General features: G+C 38.5%; 1 protein-coding gene across 2 annotated transcripts in view; it reads left to right on the forward strand.

Annotated features, from left to right (window-relative positions):
- Positions 1-21478, forward strand: part of shroom4 (shroom family member 4) — a 98868-nt gene that overhangs the window by 1011 nt on the left and 76379 nt on the right. The gene's annotated exons all lie outside the window — the stretch shown is intronic.

Genomic DNA, 21478 nt, shown 5'->3' on the forward strand with positions numbered 1-21478 from the left:
TGCCATTAATACCTGGCAAAGGTCACTCTTCTTCTTTTTGCTACATAGAAGTGTCAAGAAAAACAACAACAATGATGGACGATAAAGCGGGGAGTAGTATTTATGTTTAACCATCTTGGAATGATTACGTTTTTAAGGTTGGGAAAGATCGCTAGATGTTCTCCAGCACCACCATCCATGTTTACTTCCGTAAACACGAAGCACGCTTGCTTGTGACGCCATTGTGACGCATGCGGGACAATAAGGTCGTATGAATGCAGTTCAAACAGGAGATCACATACAAGTCGCACATATTCGAATATGTGTACATCAATGCAAAAAAATCGGAATTGAGCATCAAGGCCTGCAGTGTGAACGCAGTCATAGATGGCTGAATAATGTGCTACAATATCTCCATCTATGACGCATTTATTCATATACTTGCAAATTGTTTCCTCTGCAAGCATCACGTTTAATTTGCTAAATGTCCATTTGTTTATCTATTGACTGAATTATGGCCCTTTTGGGGCCCCTTAATAAAAGGGCTCCCTCCTCCAGGGAGTTCCCAGAGGAGAGGGGACGTTGTTTCTGTCCATGGTGCTTCTTTCAATTCAAAGCAAAACCGCCACCGCCTGCTGACAGACGGCTCAGACCACTTCATAGAAGCCAGGAATGATGTGAGCGGGGGCTGGATGTGGGAATCCTGAAGCGGATTTTCTAATGAGGGCATCCGTAGCTTATTTCTTGCTTTTAACATGGCTTTGAAAAGTAGAGGGAGTTAGGTGAAGCTTCCTCTTTGCTTCATGAGGAGGCTCAAATAAACACAAGGAGCGTGTCTTTGAATTACAAAGTATTAAATAGTTAGCCTGAGCTGTCTTTACCTCTGCTGCTTTCTTGAGGTCTTGCACCAGCAGCTGCAGCTGGTTGGCGTAAATGTTGGCCGGTGCACGTCCAGAACCCACTGCAGCAGGGAATGGAAAAGCCTGGCTCAGTCATCTGGAAACAACCCGCTCACAGGCATCGGTGTCGCACACACAAACGCGGCCCCTGGGAAAATGTGAGCGCTGAAGGAGATAAAAATCAGACTTTGTGTTACAATCGGTGCAGAGTGTTCCACTCGGGAGGCAATGGGTCGCCGGGCACGGAGCAAAGATGTTTGTTTGGAAGTTATCAGGTTGTGGGAAAGCCTTCGGCTTTCCATCATCTCATCAAAGTCAAAAACAGCATCCAGAAAAGCATAAGACCTTCACCAGGACGGTTAATTGTGAGCCCCTTAGGTTCACCTTTACACACTTAAGCAGAAATGACCAAAAGGCTTGAAGTTTCTTTATCCTTACTTTTCTCTTTCATCTTATTGTGTGTGTGCTCACAGCTTTCTGACTACAAAAAAATCCAGAAAACTTCATCCATTCAAACTCAATAAGAGCAGATTTATCTAATTAGATAACATCAGCATCTTTGAGCTTGACGTATATCGTCTCGTGTTGCCAGATGCCTCGGTCTGATTGGCCGCTCCCAGGCTTGGAGTTGGCTCAGATCAACTGGTGTTTGTTGATTTGATTGGCAGACAACACACTGGGCCCGTTCAGGCACCAGCAGACACAATGCCAGAACGCTGGAGGGCATATTGGTGAATCAACAGAGACACGGAGACGACTCTTGTCAGGAGATCTGCCCCTTAATGTCTTTGTTTTTAATGCAGATCTGCCAAACTGCTGCGAGGGAGTGTTTGCAGATTATCAAAAGAGATTAAGATGATTTCAATGTGTTAGCAGTTAGTTGTAGTATTGAAACAGGGTTTTGGAAAGGTATTTATACCTGCAAGGTATCTGTTCAGCTTCCCAGAGTCTACACCTCTACAAACCTTTGCTGCATTTCTGAATTACAACCTTTAGAATTGTAAAAGTGTTGCTGAAAATCAGTGGGATGGCATGGATTATGTTTCACTCATGTTTTTAGGAGTTTTTTTCCCTTAATCTCAGTTTCCTCAGTGCTGTTTTTTAGCTATCAAGTGTTCAAATTTTGAGATTTAAACCATGATATTCTGCTAAATGTTGTATCCAGATAGTGCTTTGAAACTGTGTTATAAGACCCGTTAAACTGCTTAATCAGTTTCAGGTCTGAACTTTGACTATCGGGATTTTCTCCCTGTTCTTTCACAGCAACTCTGCCCAAAATCCACATTTCTAGCCAGTCCTATCCCCGCAGCATGATGCAGCCACCACCAGCCTTTTTTATTGTATCTTTTGTCATTGTTCAATGTAGAGAAACTCTCTTATATGTATATGTTGGTATGTATGTATTTTGTTATCGGTGTGATGACGTGTGATGATGAAAGGTTATCAGCAGTGAATCCAACAGGTTAAAGCCTCTCCGGGACGTTTTTGGGGAATTTGCTGTGGAGCAAATAATGAAATGAGGTTATCGATGTTGCAAAAACAAATACTGGAGATTACTGATATGCATCAAACCAAATGACAGCAGACTAGTATTTACCTCACCTGCATCGAGAGAAATTCTAATAATGATAATAATAATTGAACTTTATTGACCTCACATTGGACAAATTTAACTCTGCATTTGACCCATCTCCTTGCGGAGCAATGGGCTGCCATTGTGCAGCACCCAGGGAGCAGTGTGGGGGTTAAGGGTCTTGCTCAGGGACCCAGAGTTGAGGCTGTGGGGATTGAACCGGGTACTTGCAACCTTCTCAGAGCACAAACGCACCCCTCTAACCACTAGGCAACACAGTTATTTTTTTTTTTCCATTTAACAGCAACAGCACTTTCCTTTCCCCGTCCCAATGAGATTTTTTTTATTATTTATTATTATTTTTTTACCCTTTTGCTCTTTCTGATCCATCCTGAAACATCCCCCGTCTTTCTGTGGGGCAGCAGCCCAGAATCCATTCATTTTCTTTTTTTTTTAACCAACTACCATTTAAAAATACCGATTTGTGTCCTTTAAAGATTAAGCATTAAGTGTTTTTAAAGAGTGGGTCTTTGCTTGAGTGGGTATGCCCTCTCTTTATTTGGGGGGGGTGCACATGTGTGAGAATGGCAGTTGCCCTCTCAGGATGCTTAGAAGAGTCTGCGCGGGCGTGCACGGCCCTGCAGACGGGGGAAGGGCAGCAGAGGGATATGAGCCATTTGGTCAACATTCCTCTGGGAGCATAACTAATTACTGCAGCCAGTGGATTGTGTGTTTGTGTAAGTATATTTGTATAAATGCAACTAGTGGGATACGTGACTTCGTACGGCTGTCGATTAGAGGTATGACGACAGGTCCAGTTTGGAGTTCAGCCCGCTTAATAAGTCACTCTGTTAGTCATTAGATATGCAGCTCACTCAGGCATTTAGGGAGCCTGTTAGTTTACTGGTTTTTGGTGGAAAGTGACGGCCTGAGCTTCCTTTGAATATCACTGGGATATGCAGAAAAGATACTTTTCACTGCAGGAAGAGTCATTTTATCTTACTGATATTAAGCCGCTATAGAAGGGAAGGGGAAAAGAAGCATTTCTGATTTGCCATCGTCTTGTTTCCCCATCTTTGTTTGGATTCAGTGAATGCAGCAGAACAGCTGCAGTGTTATTCCATAGGAAATTGCCTGGTTCTCTGCCACTGCGTTGGTGGATATAAGCGGAATATAAATGTCTTTAGTACTACCCGCCATAACTATTAATGAAAATTTGTTTTGCAGTCTTATCTGCAGACATTTGCCTCCTATTTTTTTCAAAATAGGAAAACCTTAGTAAACATATTTGCTCAGGTTGCGTGTCATATATTCTGAATGAATTCAGACCTGAACTGAGTTCACTCACTCAGTAATCGTTAACTAGAGTATAGAGACTAAAATATGCCTTAAACTTACACTGGGGCTCACTTAAAGTCATAGGGAAATTATATTTAAATGTGAAACCATTCTGGCTTAAACATGTATATAAATGTGCTCTTTATCAGACGACATTGTTGCAATATTTGGAAAATGTCTCTTTCTAAAAAAATCCTGTCGTTTAAATCTGTGTTTTTTTTGCCGTTATCTTATGCAGGCCAGTTAGTTATACGTCAGCTTGTACACCTAAATTTGGCCAATCATATATCAACGGTCATCTGTCAATCCAATTTTTTTCGGTCATAGCATCTTGATTCATATGTTGCAGCTAATATACGCAACGGTTGAAATAAGAATCATTTACTTTCCCATTGAGTTCCGTCCCAGTGTTCACGGGGATGGACGTCTGTGTCTTCAGCAGGCGTAGAGCTAACAGAACTGGCAGCGTTGCGAGGCAAGGGCTCAAACATGTACGGCTGTAAGCCTTCTACACCAAACCAAGCTTCTGCCGCCCTGGCGTCCTCTTCCAAAACAACTTTGTCCCCGCTTTTCTCCTCCTAAACAAAAAAAATGTATGATGGAGGAGACTCATCCACGACCTCCAACACTAAACTCTCCTCCTCTTGCATGTTTCCTCTGTCCATAGTGTTCCTTGACAGTGTCGTTTCTAAGTCACCAATTTAGTGCTACTTGGTCCCAATGGAATTTCCCATTGGGAACCTACTAGCACTAAGTTTCTAACTGGTTAGCAAGATGCTTTCGATAAACCGGCCACAACCAAACTTTCTTGCAAACCTTCCCCCGCAACAATCCCACCCTCTTGATAAACGACCAATCAGATTCACTTTATTCACTCGTATAAAGTCTGGAAACACTCGGGAGGATTAAGAAAAATGCAACAGTTGGAACAGCCGCTTCTCTACAATTTTAAGAGAAGTAATTCTATTAGAATTATTTAAATAATATATGAACATTTTGCATTTAAGATAAAAAAAACAAAATCTTGTTTGTCTGTCAATATGCTCTATCCAGCCTCCTCAAGTGAAAACGTTTTTAGTTTGATTTCATAAAAAGTCTTCTTTAAGGAGCCTTTGGCTGTGCTATTATTAATCGAAAAAATAATCAACAGATTAATCGATTTGCAGCCCTAGAGATCATGTTTTGGTTTTGATTATCACATTTTTGAGACACCACAGAGATGTATAGCAATACATTGCTCTAAAGAGGGTAGTGGGCTGTTGGAGTGGGGGGAAAAAAGCCTAAGTTTTTTCTCCTCAGTCGACACATCAGGCTTTGAAATACACTCATTTTATGAAAGATTCGCAAGTGTTTTTGTCAGTAACCCTATCTGTGTCAGTGTATATCCATCATCTTGGCCAGGCTGTTTCCCGAAGTGTTTTTCTGTTACAAAACTACTTTATTTTTCAATCATTAGCATCTAAAAATCCTAAGACTCTATTATCATTGGTTATTAACGACAGGAGGGCACTTTCAGTTCAATGTTTCGTGCCATCATTATGAGCACTAAATTCCTTAGTTGGAAACAAAGAATATTTAAACATATAGAACATACAGATGAGGCTTTATTTGTGTCTGTGCTGTTAAAGGTGGGGTATGTGATGTTTTCTGGAGCATGTTTTTACCATACTGATTGAAAACCTCCTCACGAGCCCATTGCGCCAACTGAGATAGAATGTTTGGAAAAAAAACGAAATCTTTTAGTCCAGTGTAGAGGGCGTAGTCAGAGGAAAACGCAAACCAATAGAAGTAACTATCATCCCTACTTCTACTGGTTTCTGGCACGCCCATCAACCGTCAGCTCTGAGCTCTCCCCACCCCTCCCCCCTGCGCGTTCACAGACTCGTGACACCCCCCCCCCCCCCCCCCCCCCCCCCTCAAGTGCCGCTGAAGGGAGGACCTGTTCGAATTTACAGACAGAACTCTTGTGGTCTCCTTATTTTCAAGGACTTCGAAGGGTCCAGTCTAGGTAGACCGCGTCCTTGGAGGATGCAGCCCAGGTTTTTGAACAGAGCCTCTGATTAAGAACAGGGCTGCCTGCACTGACGCGGCTCAGGGATTACGTCACACGGAGCGTCGTGCGCAGTGAAATCAGGACATTTCCTCACTTTCTAAAAAAAAACCCGGGACGCCCGGGACAGGACGTGAAATACGGATATGTCCCAGGAAATACGGACGTTTGGTCACCCTAATCAATACTTCTTGAAATGACAACCGTGACAACTTGTTTACGACCATATTGAATTGTTCAACACTCTTACCGTACTAGGAGAAGACGACGCCATCATGGAAGTTAGCCTGTTATGTTGTGGTTAGCTAGTAATAGACATGAGCTTCTCGCCTCATCCCGAGTCACGTGCACGCGCGAGGTCTCGGCCTGTTTCTTTCTCGTTCTCGGGAACATCCGAACATTCTCGACTGACAGCAGGCGCGTTCATGTAATTTGGAGGCGTGGTTTCGTGGGGTGGGCTGAAGGTGTGTATTTTCATAAATGTAGCTGGCAGGAACCGTTTATCCAGGATCATATACCCCACCTTTAAAGCTAAAGTGTGTAATAATTACAGCGAGTTACAGACAGATACAATATAGGGGTGTGGGAAATAATCGTTTTGGCGATATATCGTGATATTCGGCTGCCCAATATAATTTCGATCTTTCACTTCTTAGTATCGATTTTCAAAAAAAAAAATGGTTACATAAAACATTGATGGGAAAATGGGCTACCTCTGCACCACCACTCTGGCAGAAAGCGCTGTGGAGCCCTTTAACTGTGCGTGCAGCTCCAAATCTGTATTTGAGGCAGTCACAGTGGAAGAAAACCCCAAACAACATGGATAATAATACCTAATCAATATTTTCTGATGAAAATATACAGCACTTGCTGTTTTATCTCATCATTTGATTTTGATAGCTGGGGAAAATAGGGCAATATATAGTGATACTGCAATATCGTGATAATATCGTATCGTGACCCAAGTATCGCGACATGTATCGAATCGCAACACTCATGCCAATACTCACCTCTAATGCAATATATTTTACATACCGTAAGTACGATGTTAATTTCTAACTCCGACTTGAAAGTCTCAATCTTTGTTTGTTTTGCCTTAGAAATTGCTATTTATAATTACATAAGAGCAGGTCTCGCGTTTATGGAGGCAGACATCTTTGCACTACGGCAGCTCAGAGCTGACAAACTAGTAGCTGTAGACATCGCCATGACACTTGAATGTGCTGCAGCAATTTAGGCCTATATACTGTATCCTACACAGACTTATAAAATTATATTAATAGAATTATTGTTGTAAACAAACCAAGTGATCCAGACCTTGTGGAAGTAATATTTTACCAAGACGGCCTCAGTATTGTTGGAAAGGGTAAAGAGGTTCATATTGCTGCTGTCTGACCATTAGATGTCACTGAAAAACAAACACTGTAGCTTTAAAAAGAATGATATGGAATGCTTTTGTTGCCCCACAGTGGGGAAATTCGGGTGTGTCAGGGGCAAAAACTAGCAGACAAGACATTAAATCTTACATAGTTGCATAATAGGAAGGTAATACAAATGTAAAACAGTTAAGTATAAAGTATAAGAAAAAAAAACACATGGCTTAAAGAGGAACAAAAAAACATCAGAAAACAAAGAATATTCTGCAACTATTGAGAAAAAATGATTTATTTAGCGTAAGAAAAGTGAAAAACAGAGAAAAACAGCAGGTAGTTTTGTAAAAAAAAAATCCCATTCAAAGCAGGTAAAAAAAAAAAACCTCAAAACAGTAGGAATAGTTAGAACAGAGGTGTTCCCCTCACATCTGGTAGACACATGTTCCCAGGATTAGAACAGTGCAATAAAGTTCCCGATCGGATCAAGAACCAGCGCTACTAGTAGCATGTTTGTAAACACTTATTAGGCCTGCTGAGAGCAGCGACGATTATAGAGTCTAACAGCAGCTGGAAGGAAGGATCTGAGGAAGCGCCTTTTCCAGCTCTGTAACACCGACAGTGTGGGAAACGTCTGTTTATTTAATTAACTGTTTCCAGGGATGTTTCCCAATGATAACTCCATCATTTACAGATATTAATACAAATTTCTTTAAAAGACGCTAATCCACTATAGATTAAATTCTAATCTAAAGTTTTCCATCAACTTGAACCTAATTGCAGCAAATAAAAAATCAAATCTGAAAAAAAATCCTCCAGATTAGGATTAGTTTTTCTGTTCAGCAGTTTACCTTCTGTTGCATTTTGTGGCTTTATTTATTTTTTATTGCAGGACTATTTACAACATTGAAAGAGATTTACTCTGAACCCCGTCTTTTCTAAAACTCCCAACAAACAATGAAAAACGAACCCATATGTGGGAAGGTCGCGCTGTTTAGCGCCGCATAAATACACGCGTGAAAGTATGTGGATCTGTGGAAATACCCGAGTGGGAAAGTTGTACCGGTTTACCGTCTTCCAGCGCCGTAAGCTGTCACTCGCATGTGTGTGGAGGCCATTTTTTCATGTGGATCTGTGTCTGCGGACAGAACATGAGCTCCTTTGATTGTCGTGTTGAACCCCCATAAAGCTGTCAGCTCACTTTGATATGTGGCTTAATGACGAACTCTCTGATTCCAGACGGGGGGGACATATTTTTTGTGGGACATGAGGGAATATAAGGAGCTTGATTGGAGAGTCTTGTTTGCATATTTTTGGTTTCGCAGCATTTTTCTACTGCTTTATATTTGGGAAATATTTTCAACACCAAAATGTTTTTGTGTGAAGCATTTTTTTGTGCTGCTGCTTTGATCAGAATTGAATTAAGATCACCATGCAAGTGCTAATATCTCCAGGCTGCTTTATATATGTACAGTATTAATGCTCTTAATAAACAACTTGAGATGTTTTTGATTGCCTAATAACCCTCTTAGCAGCCCTCTTAATTTAGGCAGAATGAAAACCTACTCTCTGTTTGTTTTTCTCCATCAGCCTGCCTTCACTTACTGACTTTTAATTAGTAGAACTGATTTGGTAGAAAACCCTCTAGTAGGTTACATTTATCCCAGATGTGATGATGAAAAGAGGTCAATGCCAGAGAGAAACAGGGTGTCCTGATATCTTGGTGAAGCGTTTCAGTGGTATTTTGCATGGTTACACCTTGTATACGGGCCTGCTTTCGGCAGTAGATGTGTCATCCTGAAGTTATTGCCTGAGTTGTTTAGCTGACACTTATTCGGATCATTCTGACAGAGCATTTCCTTTGAAGTGTTGAAATCCCTAACTTCTCATCAAGCCCGCAGGAATCCAGGGGTTTAGGGCAGGATAAACGGCTTAAACGAGCTAGCCTTTGTCCAAACGTACTGTTGAAACACAGTGGCTGCAGGATTAAAAAGTATCCTTGGTGATTGAGATCAACCTGTTGATGCTGGTGAATAAAAGAGAATTGGAAAGGGGGGTTTTGGCTGTTTGCGGCACAATGTAACATTTAGGCATTGAGCTACTAAGATCTTAATTGAGGAGCAATAAATTGATCGTGAACCCATGTAATTGCACATGTAATTAGTGTCTGTGTTCAAGGTTTTTCTGATAAAATGGCATGTCGTGTTGCCTATGGGTTAAAAGGTAGTGGGGATTACTCTATTCAAATAAAGATTCGGTGTGCTGTCACCTGAGTTTGGGAGAGCAAAGTTAATTTATTTTTTTGCCTTCCAAATGCAGCCTTAAGGGCAGATTAGACTTCTGCAACCGCACACATCAAATGTCGCTTGGGTTTGGACGCGAACCAGTTTTGCTGGTATGCTTCTGCACCGTTGCTTGGGAATTTCTAGGGACGCACAGCGGTTTCCCACCAAAGCGCAAGAACTAAAATTAATTATCTGTCCACATCCTTTCACAAGACAAAACTTGTCTTTCATTTACTTTAACTGGTAAACATAATTTCTAATGCATAACCTAAAAATGAAGAGGAGAAATAAGCAGCTTATTATCATCCTTTTACAGCAGCACACCTGTGTGAAGAGCAGCCAAGATAGCGACATACCACTGAATAACATGGAGTCATTTCCTCTCCTTTGGAAAGAAAACCCACCTTCATTTCATCAGGGCTGCAGTTCATTATATAAATGATTCAGTTACTAGATCAGTTTTGTGTTTGCTATTGCATTTGCAAGTACTTTTACACAGGCAAGTCCTAAATAGATCAGGCCCTTACTTTTTTTCTCTGCTTTAAATGGTTTCTTTCTTAATGTTCAGATTCACCCAGAGGATTTTTTTTTTCCAAGAAGAATGCTTTGACATGAGGTTGCGGGTATGCCTCCAAATTTTCTGACCTGATGTTGTAAACAACTGTGATTGTCAGTGAGTTTTTCTTTCCTTCTGCATTCCTGGAAAGGTAGCCTCCAGTAGCAATCTGCCATAGTGGGAGGGGGATAGATGAGGACGTCTTCAGATAGAGATACTATTGTCCCTACTGTGTGTTTGTGTGTGTTTCCATGTCTCCTGCATTTGGAACCATTTACCTAATCAAAAACACATGCGGGTACAGTACAGGGCACAGTGCTGATAGAAAAAAAGCTTTCTGCTGCATTTTGCGTTCGTTATAAGATAGATAAAAAATAGGTTTTCAGTTTATAACGTGAAGAAATGTTTTTGTAAAAATACCCTAAATCCATACATTGCAGAAAATGTAACATTGTTAGCTTTGTAGTAAATGTCTGAACTACGAAACAAAAAAACAAAGAAATATAAACACTTATTACACAGTTACCAACAGGTTTGACATAGGGTAGTACTTTCATTTCTAAATGTAGAAATGCCGAGAAAATTGGGCTTTTAGCTTTATATCTCTGTTTACTCTGATAGGGTTAGATTTTGGTAAACCATTTGAATAGAGCAAAATGAAGAAGTTTATGACTGGAATTAGCAAATTTTCAGGACTCTCTATTAGAGTATATATGCACGTGTTCCCAGATTCATTAGCGCGATCAGTGGCCATCCCTTGCGATCACGTGAAGCTTGTGTATTGCCCCTCTCTCCCTTTGCTGTTAAACGTACATTTTTTTTGAGTTCATGAATTTTTCTGTTTTGTTTGAATGGAGATTTGCTCAACATTCATTAACAATTTGTGATTTTTATCATGTAAATGGAAGGAAAAAAAAACTTCTAAGATCCCCCACAAAAAAAATCATCAGCAAATATCTGTAATTGGTTAAACAGATTTCATAATAATTTATATCAGATTAAAAAACCCTGATTCCTACTCTGTATGAACACATTGAAATCTAAGAATCCATCATTTTTCAGATCAGTGAATGTAATAAATGCTGCCAGGTTGCTAAGGCAACACACATGAATAATAAATAACATAGTCAGATAAACACAAAACAAATGAACATTTAAAACAAAAAAATTGCCATCAGAGCCAGCGGTCCTTCACCTACGGATATGCAGAGAGAGGGCTGCTGCAGACGGGCTGCGGTTAGCCCTGGCTGCCATTAGCCTTGGAGCTCCACTGGTTGCCGCAGTCTTCTCAATTTCGGAATTATTTTTTTTAAATTATGCTTTAAATCTTTAAATCGGTAAATGTACCATATAGTGACGCTTCAAAGTATAATATTCTCGCCTCAAATTATCTTAGAACCTATTTTTTATTGAACAACGGCAACAGAAAAGAGAACTTTTAACTTAATACCCTGAGTTCTGTGAACACTGCATCGGAAGCTACAGCAGCTTCCAGCATTACTACCCTTGTGAATTGGAACAGTACTAGTGTTGAGGCTGATGATGTTTCACAAGTACACGAGCACACGAGAATGCACAAGTGTACATATTGAGAAACTCCTGTCTGGCGATGTGGCAATAAGAATATTTGTCTTGATGCCAAAAAGAGCCCAACAGATTTTGCTTTCACAAGTGGAGCAGTACGGCTATTGTCATAGTGTAAATAGCTTTATTATAATTCATGCAGGGAGTATTACAGATTTTAAGGACACTGCAATGTAAGTAGAACAGGAAAGGAAAAACAGAAAAAGAGGAGAAAAGATGAAAGAAAGAGGAGATAAAGGGAGATAATGATAAAACATTTTCAGTTCTGCTTCATCACCTGCAAAGAGATGTAAAAAGAACAGCACAACCAATGGATATAGTATAAGAGATACAATAAAGTAACACCTTGATACTATCGCTGAAGTATAAGTAGTATTATTTTAATCCATTTTATTATAATATTATAATTTTATTAGAATTGTTGTATTATTATTTGTTATTTTTTTAAGGGAAATGATTTTCAGGACATCTCCAGACATATCTTTGGTTTACATAACATGTGAGATGGCAAGAGAGAGCAACACTTTTGGCAGATACCAGGAAGGATAGAAATGTTTCCATTAAACAATCTATGCTAGTTTAAAACAAATGTTATTGTTTCGAGCGTTTAGCCTCAAAAACCAAGAATCACTAATTAGCCACAAAATTCAAGTTGGTGCATCTCTAGTGGAAATCTATCCAGTACATGAATACAGAATCAGAAGTATGGGTGAAAGATCAACTTCTGTAGGGCGTGCAAAGTAAGCACAGGGCTAGGAGAGAAGTGACTGCCCCCCTTCTGGGGAGTGATGGCCTAGTGGTTAGGGCGTTGCGCTTGGAATCCATAGGTTCTGAGTTTGAGGCCCCACTCCCTGAGCAAAAAACCCCACAGTGCGCTGCACAATGGCAGCCCCACTGCTCCCCAAGGGGATGGGTTAAATGCAGAGTTCATTTCGTTGCTCTGTTCTTGTGACAGTGTAATGACAATAAAGAAAAAAAAATCTGGAAAACAGTCAGATTGTTGAAATTCTCAATATTTAATATAATAAAGTTCATACATTGAATGAAATAAATAAAACAAGTCGGAACTAAAGTATACAAAAAAAACCCTGAAACATGGTATCAAAATGAAGTAATTTAAATGATCCAGAATCATGAAATGAAACCAGGAAAAAGAACCGATAAAGGCGTAAAGAAATTAGCTAATACTGTTTTCAGAAAAAAAATGGTTTTCATATATATTTCCGCTGCTGCTGGAAGGAGGCAGGAGATGAAGTAAAAGACATTTGCGTGTGTGCGGTTGTGTATGTGCTACGCTGGGGTTGGAATGCATGTATCTCTGATCTGCAGAGCCTTCAGTTGCTTCTTCTTTGCTGCTTTTGGAGCGTCACACAAACACATACTTGCTCTGAATATGACCCACCCTAAGCCTGGCTTTTCCATTCAAACCCCAAGTCCTAAACTAACACGAACCCACAAACTAACATAGATAGCTCCTGACTCCCAGGAAGTAAAGATGAGTTTAGATGACTCCATTTTGGCTTTCTTATATTTTTTCTGATGGTGTTCAGCAAAAAAAGTCATCATTAGGAATTAAAAGTTGTTCACAAGATGAAGAACCTACAGAAAGATTGAGCATCTTGTATACGAGTTTAACGAAGGGCCAAAATGTCGTGACCCAGGGCTGCTGCAGTTGTTTTTGTTTTACTTAAACCTACTGGCTTTTAGAAAACACTCCTTTCTTTGCCCTCCAACGGAGGCATCACACTGACACGCACACACAGGGATTGCATCTTAGTGGGAAAAAAAAAACAAAGAGCTCAGCAACCTCCTTTGTGTTTGTGTTCTGATTTGGGACTGCAACCGTTTTTTAAAATAGGAATGGTTAAATCACCGAAGCTGTCACAATAAATCCCTCATCCTTAAATCAACAAGTAGGGATTGCCTCCCCCTGGGTTTCACCAGAAATACTTTTAACACAAATAAAAAGAACAACAAAAAAAAAAAAAACACAGCTGGGACTAAAAATGATTGTTTAGGGCAGTATTTCCTAAAATGTTTGTGTGGGGGTCATTGGAACCTTAGGTTCCAAAACTTGATCTATGAACTATCTGCATGGAAATGGCTGAAGCATAAACCTAAAACTGCCTGAAGCATAGGGTCCCAAAATTAACACTCAAATGGCATTAAAATTTTCATTTGGTGATTTAATGCCAGAGCACCATTCATAATAAAGGAGAGTAAATGTTTCAACCAAAAATAAAAGCTGAGAGAACATGAACAAAGTTGCACTTTAGTCATGTTCTTTCAGCTTTTATTTTGGCAAGTCTTCCCTCTGTCCCTTTGTTCCTGTTTGTTCCTCACACGCCAGTAGACACACCGACGCGTGTACAGAGAGCACTTTCCTTAATTCCAGACCCTGACTGAAGCCATAGCTGCTGTAATAGGTGCTGTACTACTTATGTAACACCTGTTAGTGGTACTCTAATGCTACTACACAGGTACAGAAGGAAGGAAATGTAAGCATGGCCAGTTAGCAGAGTTTGATATTTTCCTAATACTCGTGATAAAACAGAACAGCTTTGCTGTAACACGTCCCTGGTATGTGCTGATGTCTGCTTCAGATAAATTCACCCCAAATCCATGGGTCATATTGCCTTTAATTGTGTTTTCTAATGTTGTAGTTGACTACCGCTAGAAAATTAGGCAATGCAAAATACGAGGAGCACCTTTAGAAGCTTCCGTTTACATGTATTTGCTTAATTTAACTTCATTTTTAAGCAAGTACCAGTGGAAAAAAACAATTGTCTTCTTTCCAAAGCTTCCACACCAAAGAGTGTTGTTTCCAGCTCAACCTAACATCACTTAGGTTTTTATGTTACTTGTTTAGTTTCCAATAGTTATTCTTTTTACGCTGTTTATTGTTACCAGCATTCTTTAAAAGCAGCATTGCTTTAACAATGATGATAGATTACCAAAAAATTAACAAAATATTTGTTTTTCAAGATCATTTAAATACATATACACCAACCATGCCTCTCGTATCAGATACAAATACACCAAGTAAAGGGGCAAATCTCAAACTGCCTAGTTTTTTTTTTATCTTATTTGATCAGTTTTGACTTGAGTTAACTATAGCTTCTCTTCCTCCTCCGTTCAGCGGCTGCAATGCAGCTGTTTTATTCAGCCCCTCTCCCCTCAGACATTAGAAGATGTCTCCATGCTTTTATGGCAGATTAAGGAGGTCCTTTACAGACATGATTGGTGTTCAGTTCAATGCATCTGTGTTTACATTTATAGTTTATTGTAATTTAGTTTGACCACAACCCAAAGTAAAAGCTGTACCACACAGGGAAAACACATTCCTCTGCACAGCGTGGGCCAGTCGCGGCTAACCCAACCAGGAAATAAAAGCTGAGGTTTGAACTGACACAACAGACTTTTTGTTGATTTGGTGCTGTCATGTTGCCATCCCTCCTTTCTGTATGTGCTTTATGTACTCTGATGGAAGTATCCTCAAAGGTATTTGCCTCAGGGAAGGTCTAATGGGAATCTATGAATCAGAACTTCCCTCATTTTCTGTTTCTGGTCAAATTGAGACCTTTGGATGTTCTTAGTTGCAGAATGTTTTTGAGACTTGAATTGGATTTTGTTTGTCATCCATCTGTTTTGCAGTAGATCTTTTTTTTAAATCATTTTCTAAATCCATCTGTTTTTGATGTAGGTGGGTTTAAAATCTAAATGTTGGAAGATTTGATTCACATTACAGACAACTGTCCTGCATTTACAATTAAATTGGTTTAGGTAACAAATAATCTTGCTTCTGTTTAGGTTACTTTACTGTTGGAGGGAGGTAGATTTAAAGATGCACTTAAGTCCAGTATGTATTTATTTTTACCTATGGTAATAGATATGTGGAAAAATTGGAGAAAATTATCTAAATTAGAAAATATATAAATAATTTGATGAATTGGATTAGACTTTTGGATTAGACTAAATTTAGACCACTTTATTAACCAGGGGCAATTCCTTTGAGCAGTTCACAAGACAGACAGACAAAATAATGATGAACAATAAGCATGTAATAACATAAAAAATAAGATAATAAAAAAATATGTGACTTAGTGGATTAATTGTTTTAACCATCTCTCTAAAGCCCTGTGATTGGCTGTATGGAGAGGGACAATATCTTTGTATGTTTTGATAGCATTTTTTATTTCAGTACATCAATCGGATGTTAGAAAATCTCAAGGAAATCTCAAGAAAAAAAATGGACTCCATAGTTTAAATCTCGCTATTAAACTAGATTAAATATACCCCTAAAAGAAATATGAAATTTGTTGTTATGACGCCTTTAAATAGATTTTCTGTATTCTATAGGGTTTCCGCGGTCATTAAAAAAACCCCCATTAAAAGTAATTAAATTATTATTTTTTAAATTAGGCCTTAGCTGGCATTACAATTAATTAAATGTGACTTTAGTGGCATTTAAAATACTTTATTTAAAAAAAAAAAAATTTTTTTTAATTAAAAAAAACATTTCGTCAGAAACATTATATCAGATATAACTGGTTCCGCGTGTTTGCACAGAACTGCTTCCAGCTGATCGTAAAACTGCATGTTCGGAAAAAAAGCTCTAAATGCAAATTTTAGCAAAAATGGCTGGAAAACGAGGAATTTGGACATGGCTGCAGCCTGTCGGCGGTAAAGATGACAAAGGGTTTTGTTGTGTTTTTTGTATATATATATATTTATATAGATAGATAGATAGATAGATAGATATTTATGAGAGTCATTGGTACTTGTGGATGGCATTAAAATGATTTCTAAGAGCATTAAAAAGCATTAAATTACAGTTATTCATTCCTGCATTAACCCTGTTCTACTTCAAAGAGCAATAAATCCTCAGATTAACCTTTCTGTTGATAAAACGAAAAGTTACGCTATTTTAGCCCTCCCCTCTATAGGGTAAAAGGTAGTACCTGCAGTAAAATATTCCAATTACGATAGTTAAACAGGTACAGTTGGTTTGTGTCCATGTCAAAGCCTTTTGATTTACCCTTGAACTGGGAAATTGAAGTGACGTAATTGTATTTCAGTTTCCTCCTTGTTGGCGTTTGTATTCTCTGCTGTTCTTATACGTCCACTGTGGCTACTGTGGAGGACAAAAAAACGCTGCTCTATGTGATATTCTGACATCCGTATACAAAAGGAACACACCCTAAAGAAGAAGTTAATCTTTCACCCATACTGAAATGCTGTGTGTGTGTTTGGGGAGGGGTTAAAGGGGTATGCTGTCATGCAGATCTTTTTTTAAGACACTGATGGATCAATCCTGCTCCCAACAGGCCGCCGACCTTTTAACCCCTGCTGTTGTCAGCGTTGATCACCGGATCTAATGGCTTCCATAACCCACCAGAAACGCACAGCCAGAGGCAGCTCAGCCTAAAGAGCACCCCCCAACGTCCCAAACGCTCTCCGCTGCTAGATTCAGATCTACGGCTGAAAAACAGGGGCTGGGGGCTCCGCACAGAACCGCTTTTGTTTATTTGGAAATATTTTTAGCTATAAAAACTTCCCATAGAGATATTGGAAAAATTATAGCAGAGATTTTTTTATATGTATTTTGAAAAATTTCTCCTTATAATCAGCTAGTCTTCCTTTAGTACTATGTAATCCAAACTTTCCTGTTTGAATTTTCTGTTGTGTTTTTTCCCTTTCCGTTAGCTATCCAAGTAATTTGAGGATAGCTGTAAGTTCTAGTCTGATGACTTATTAAAATCAGTCCCTGTAGAGCAACTGCATGGCTCTGTTTTAGTATAGTTTACATGTTTTATTAGGTATTTTGTCTCAGCCGAAGTTTCTGCAGGTCTCAAGATATTTGTAGAATAACATGCAAGGTTACAACATTTGGGTTCCGTTTATTTTGCACCATTATCTCATTCCTGTGGTCAGGATTCAATTTTACACCCGGCGTCCACGGCTGCAAAAAGCCGCCGTCTACCACAGGATGCTTTCTATGAAATGGTTCGCGTGTTTTGGGCGTGTTTTGGCACAAACTCACAAAAGATCAAATCAATCTGGCGTTTGGATTTTACTGAGGCCTAAGCTAACGTTAGCTTATTATGGTTGTGATATTACTTGTTAATTATTCTGCACCATGCTAATTAATCATGTAGGCAGTACGTCCCAGAAAAAAAGAGGTGTAGTGTTTTATATGTTGGATACTTTCTGTTAATGCCTCCGAGTGTCTCTGCTTTTCTCTCTGCTCTTCTCTTAAACACAGCGTGTAGAACTGATCTTATGACAGAAGAAGGAAAGAAGGCTGCTCTTTCACTATAGATGTCATTAATAGGTTAACAAAAAAGAAGATTCCTGTCAAAGTTCAGACTTTTACGATTGTCAAAACAAGACGCATGGACTATATTACCTTTTAGTGTCCCCCTCACAAAGTTTTTGTTAGTGTCTTTAGCTGCACTGCTTGTTGGAAATACTGCTGATAAAACTACCCTGAAAAGTTAGTGGGTCTCCTATATCAGACAGCTTGATATATAATAATTACTCTTAACAATATCTTGAGTCCGAGTCTGTCATTTAACCCTTCATAGGGCACTCATTGAAATACTTTGAAAATCAACGTTTCAAGCCAATAGCGTTATTAGAATCCAGGACTAGACTTTATTACCTTTGTAACATAAAAAAAATATGGATATTTTGATGGCAAAAAGGAATGTCAATGTAATAACAAGAACTTCCCGAATATATTAAGAAAAATAACAAAAGTGCTTCTATAAGAAATTAATGAAAAACACTGAGTGAAAGAAACACATTTTTTTTGGTACAACATAACCTTAGAGGCATTAATGCTGATACTTGCACTTACATTGTTTAGTTTATAAATCTAAATATAAATGTTAACTAGGCATATTAACTTTTTATTTTAAGTTTCTACCTTTTATCTTAACTTGTTAAGTTATTTTTCAACTTAATTTAACCTAACAGTCATGTTTTTGGACTGTGGGATGGAAGCCAGAGTACCCCGAGAGAACCCATGCATGCACAGGGTGAAAATGCAAACTCCATGCAGAAAGACTGGGTAATTGAACCCGGAACCTTCTTGCTGCAAGGCAGCACTACTACCCTCTGCACAACTGAGCATTTACATTTTTACCTTTTTTTCTTAACTTGAAAACTTTTGTTTTTTAGACTTAATTTACATTAGGAAATATATCATTCAAGGGCTCATCTAATTGGTCAAATGCCGAAATAAGATGAACAACCATGTAGCAGCATCTTTACTGAATGGCTGGATATAGATCTTGTGCTTCTAGACCTCACTGAGGGATGAAGGGGTATGCTAGTAATCCAAAAACGCTAACTTACCCTATAAAGGGTTTAACTTTATACCTTTTAAAGAATTGGGTAGTTAAAACTCTCTTTTGAAAGTAGTTTTATGAAATGCTTACATTCTTAGCAAATAGTGACTTTTCTAAACACCCAAGAAAATCCTGCATTTTTGTTTAAAACAAAGCTTTTGTTTATGACGATAACGAGATGATGGCAAAATTAAGGTGGATTTAGATGATTAAAAAATGACAAGACGTGTGTGAATGTCTACAGGAAGAGTAGACATTTGCCCGTCTCTTCCCCATCTGTACCGGTAGAACAATCGAACCATCAGCTCATTTGCCTTACGCAACAGGAATACATCCAGGTTGGTTCAGTATATCGTTCAGCCAGATTCCTTCTTTCTGTCTGTGGCTGTCGTTTAGATGTTTCGATAAAGGTCAGATGTCACAGTTTGCCTGTCAGGCTTGAGTGCGATAAGAAGCAGACACGGCTGTGGGTGTGTGTCTGTGTGTGGAAGGGGGTTGCAGTGGTGGATTATGGGAGTTGAGAGGTACGGTTTGCTGTGATGAATGGGATCTATATAACAGGTTAGCGTTTCATCAGGGTCAGGGGTTAGTGTGGTGCTGCTGTGCGTCCCTCCAGAGCTCTGCTGCTGATGGAGCTTTGATGTGGCCCACAGCTACAGAGACGGTAACGAGGGGCTTATTTTAACAGATTAGGTTCGACTCTGATGGCATTAGTGGAGCTTAAGGCGGTAAGAACATCTTTGGTGTAAAGCTGTGGGCTTTCAGCACTGGATTTTTCCTAAGATCGCTTGTCAATCAAACTAGATAGGCGACCCACGACTTCAAAATCGTTTCTAAACCCATTTCCTTTATGGTTTTTTAAAACACTTTTGATATATGTAAAATGTGTTGACTTTATTTCCTCATTACTTAGATAATTTTGATACATGTATAAGATTCTTAAGTGTTGGTGAGAAACTGGTGAGAATCTGTCCTTTAATAAGCTCCAGCTGTTTATTTTGCAGCCGTTCTTGTGAACATTAATGTATCCACGGACTCCGTCTGTGTGTTTTTAAAGACACAAAGTTAGGGCGACATTTTATTTAGAAATTATAATATTTAGTCTCATCTCTTCAGCACAGCTTATCAAAATATACAGACGAAGAAACCCACCAGAAAGTGACTCCAGCACATTTTTGACCGTCTCCAGACTGGTTTCTGCATTGAAAACAAACACAAGAAGCTGCTGCAGTTCACATGTATGTTAGGTTAGCGTGGCTGTGGAGGAATGTCCAGACGACACATCTGCTGGTAGCTGTAGGGGCTTACAGCAAAGATCCAAATATACGCCATCCCTATTCACAATTATTTAAAGTTTACAATCGAAACTCAAGTAAGGATATAAAAGTCTGTTTTTTTGTTCTTTACTTAAAACAAAGTATTACTCCCTAACTTTCCTTATTTGTGTAAATTAAGATCACAAACCTACAATAAAGATATTAAATCCAAATAAAGCAAATTAATTGTATAGGATTGAGATCTAACTCAACTTGAGCTGAAAAAATTAATCGGATTAATCGCTAATTGAAATAGTCGACAAGTAATTTAGTAATCGATTAATCTTTAACTGGAGTATAGAGACTCCAGTTACTTAGTTTAAAATTTAGTCTTCTGGTTATCTGGTGGACTTCTTTTTTAAATCATTTATAGAGCAAATTTAATCATATGAATATATATATATATATATATATATATATATATATATATATATATATATATATATATATATATATATATATATTTAAATATATATATTTATATATATTTAAATATATATATATATATATTTAAATATATATATATAATATATATGTAGGCATAGAAGATGTAGTGAAATATTAAATTTTTGCACATTTATTTAAAAAATAGAAATGGAGTTTGGCTAGAGATCGATTACTGGTTCAGTAGTATTAATCACTTTTCATCACATTCACCATTAATCACAGCCTTTTGATAGTTGCAACGATAGGTGCAACGCTCACCAGGTGTTTTATAAAATATGTGAATCAGGAAATTGTCTATATACCAAACTGAATGATTGTTGCTCTCCACTTCAAAAAACACTTTAGATTTTAAAATGTAAATATTCTACTTTTCTATTAATAAATATATTTTTTAATTAAAAAAATTAAATGTATAGCATGGATGCATAAAAACCTAATTTTATTTCACTGTTAAATTCTGTTTAAAGTAACAGAATATAATTAAAAGTGTCTCAGGACCTTTATTGGTTGATGATTTCGTTTACTCGGACCCCGCTGATTTTGAATTAACTGGTCCAGCGGTTGAAATGGTCCGAATCATAGCGCCACTCCTTGCCATCCGCCATCTTTTCATGTTAAAAAAATGACTGCACCCATAATGCACTGCACAGCATTGAATTTAGACACTCATCTTAGCTCTTCTACAGCCATAAGTCCTGTTGCTAAAACTCATAAAGCTGAATATCA

Source organism: Cyprinodon tularosa, unplaced genomic scaffold, assembly GCF_016077235.1.
Source record: "Cyprinodon tularosa strain WSP-4 unplaced genomic scaffold, ASM1607723v1 ctg321, whole genome shotgun sequence".
Taxonomy (NCBI): Eukaryota; Metazoa; Chordata; class Actinopteri; order Cyprinodontiformes; family Cyprinodontidae; genus Cyprinodon; species Cyprinodon tularosa.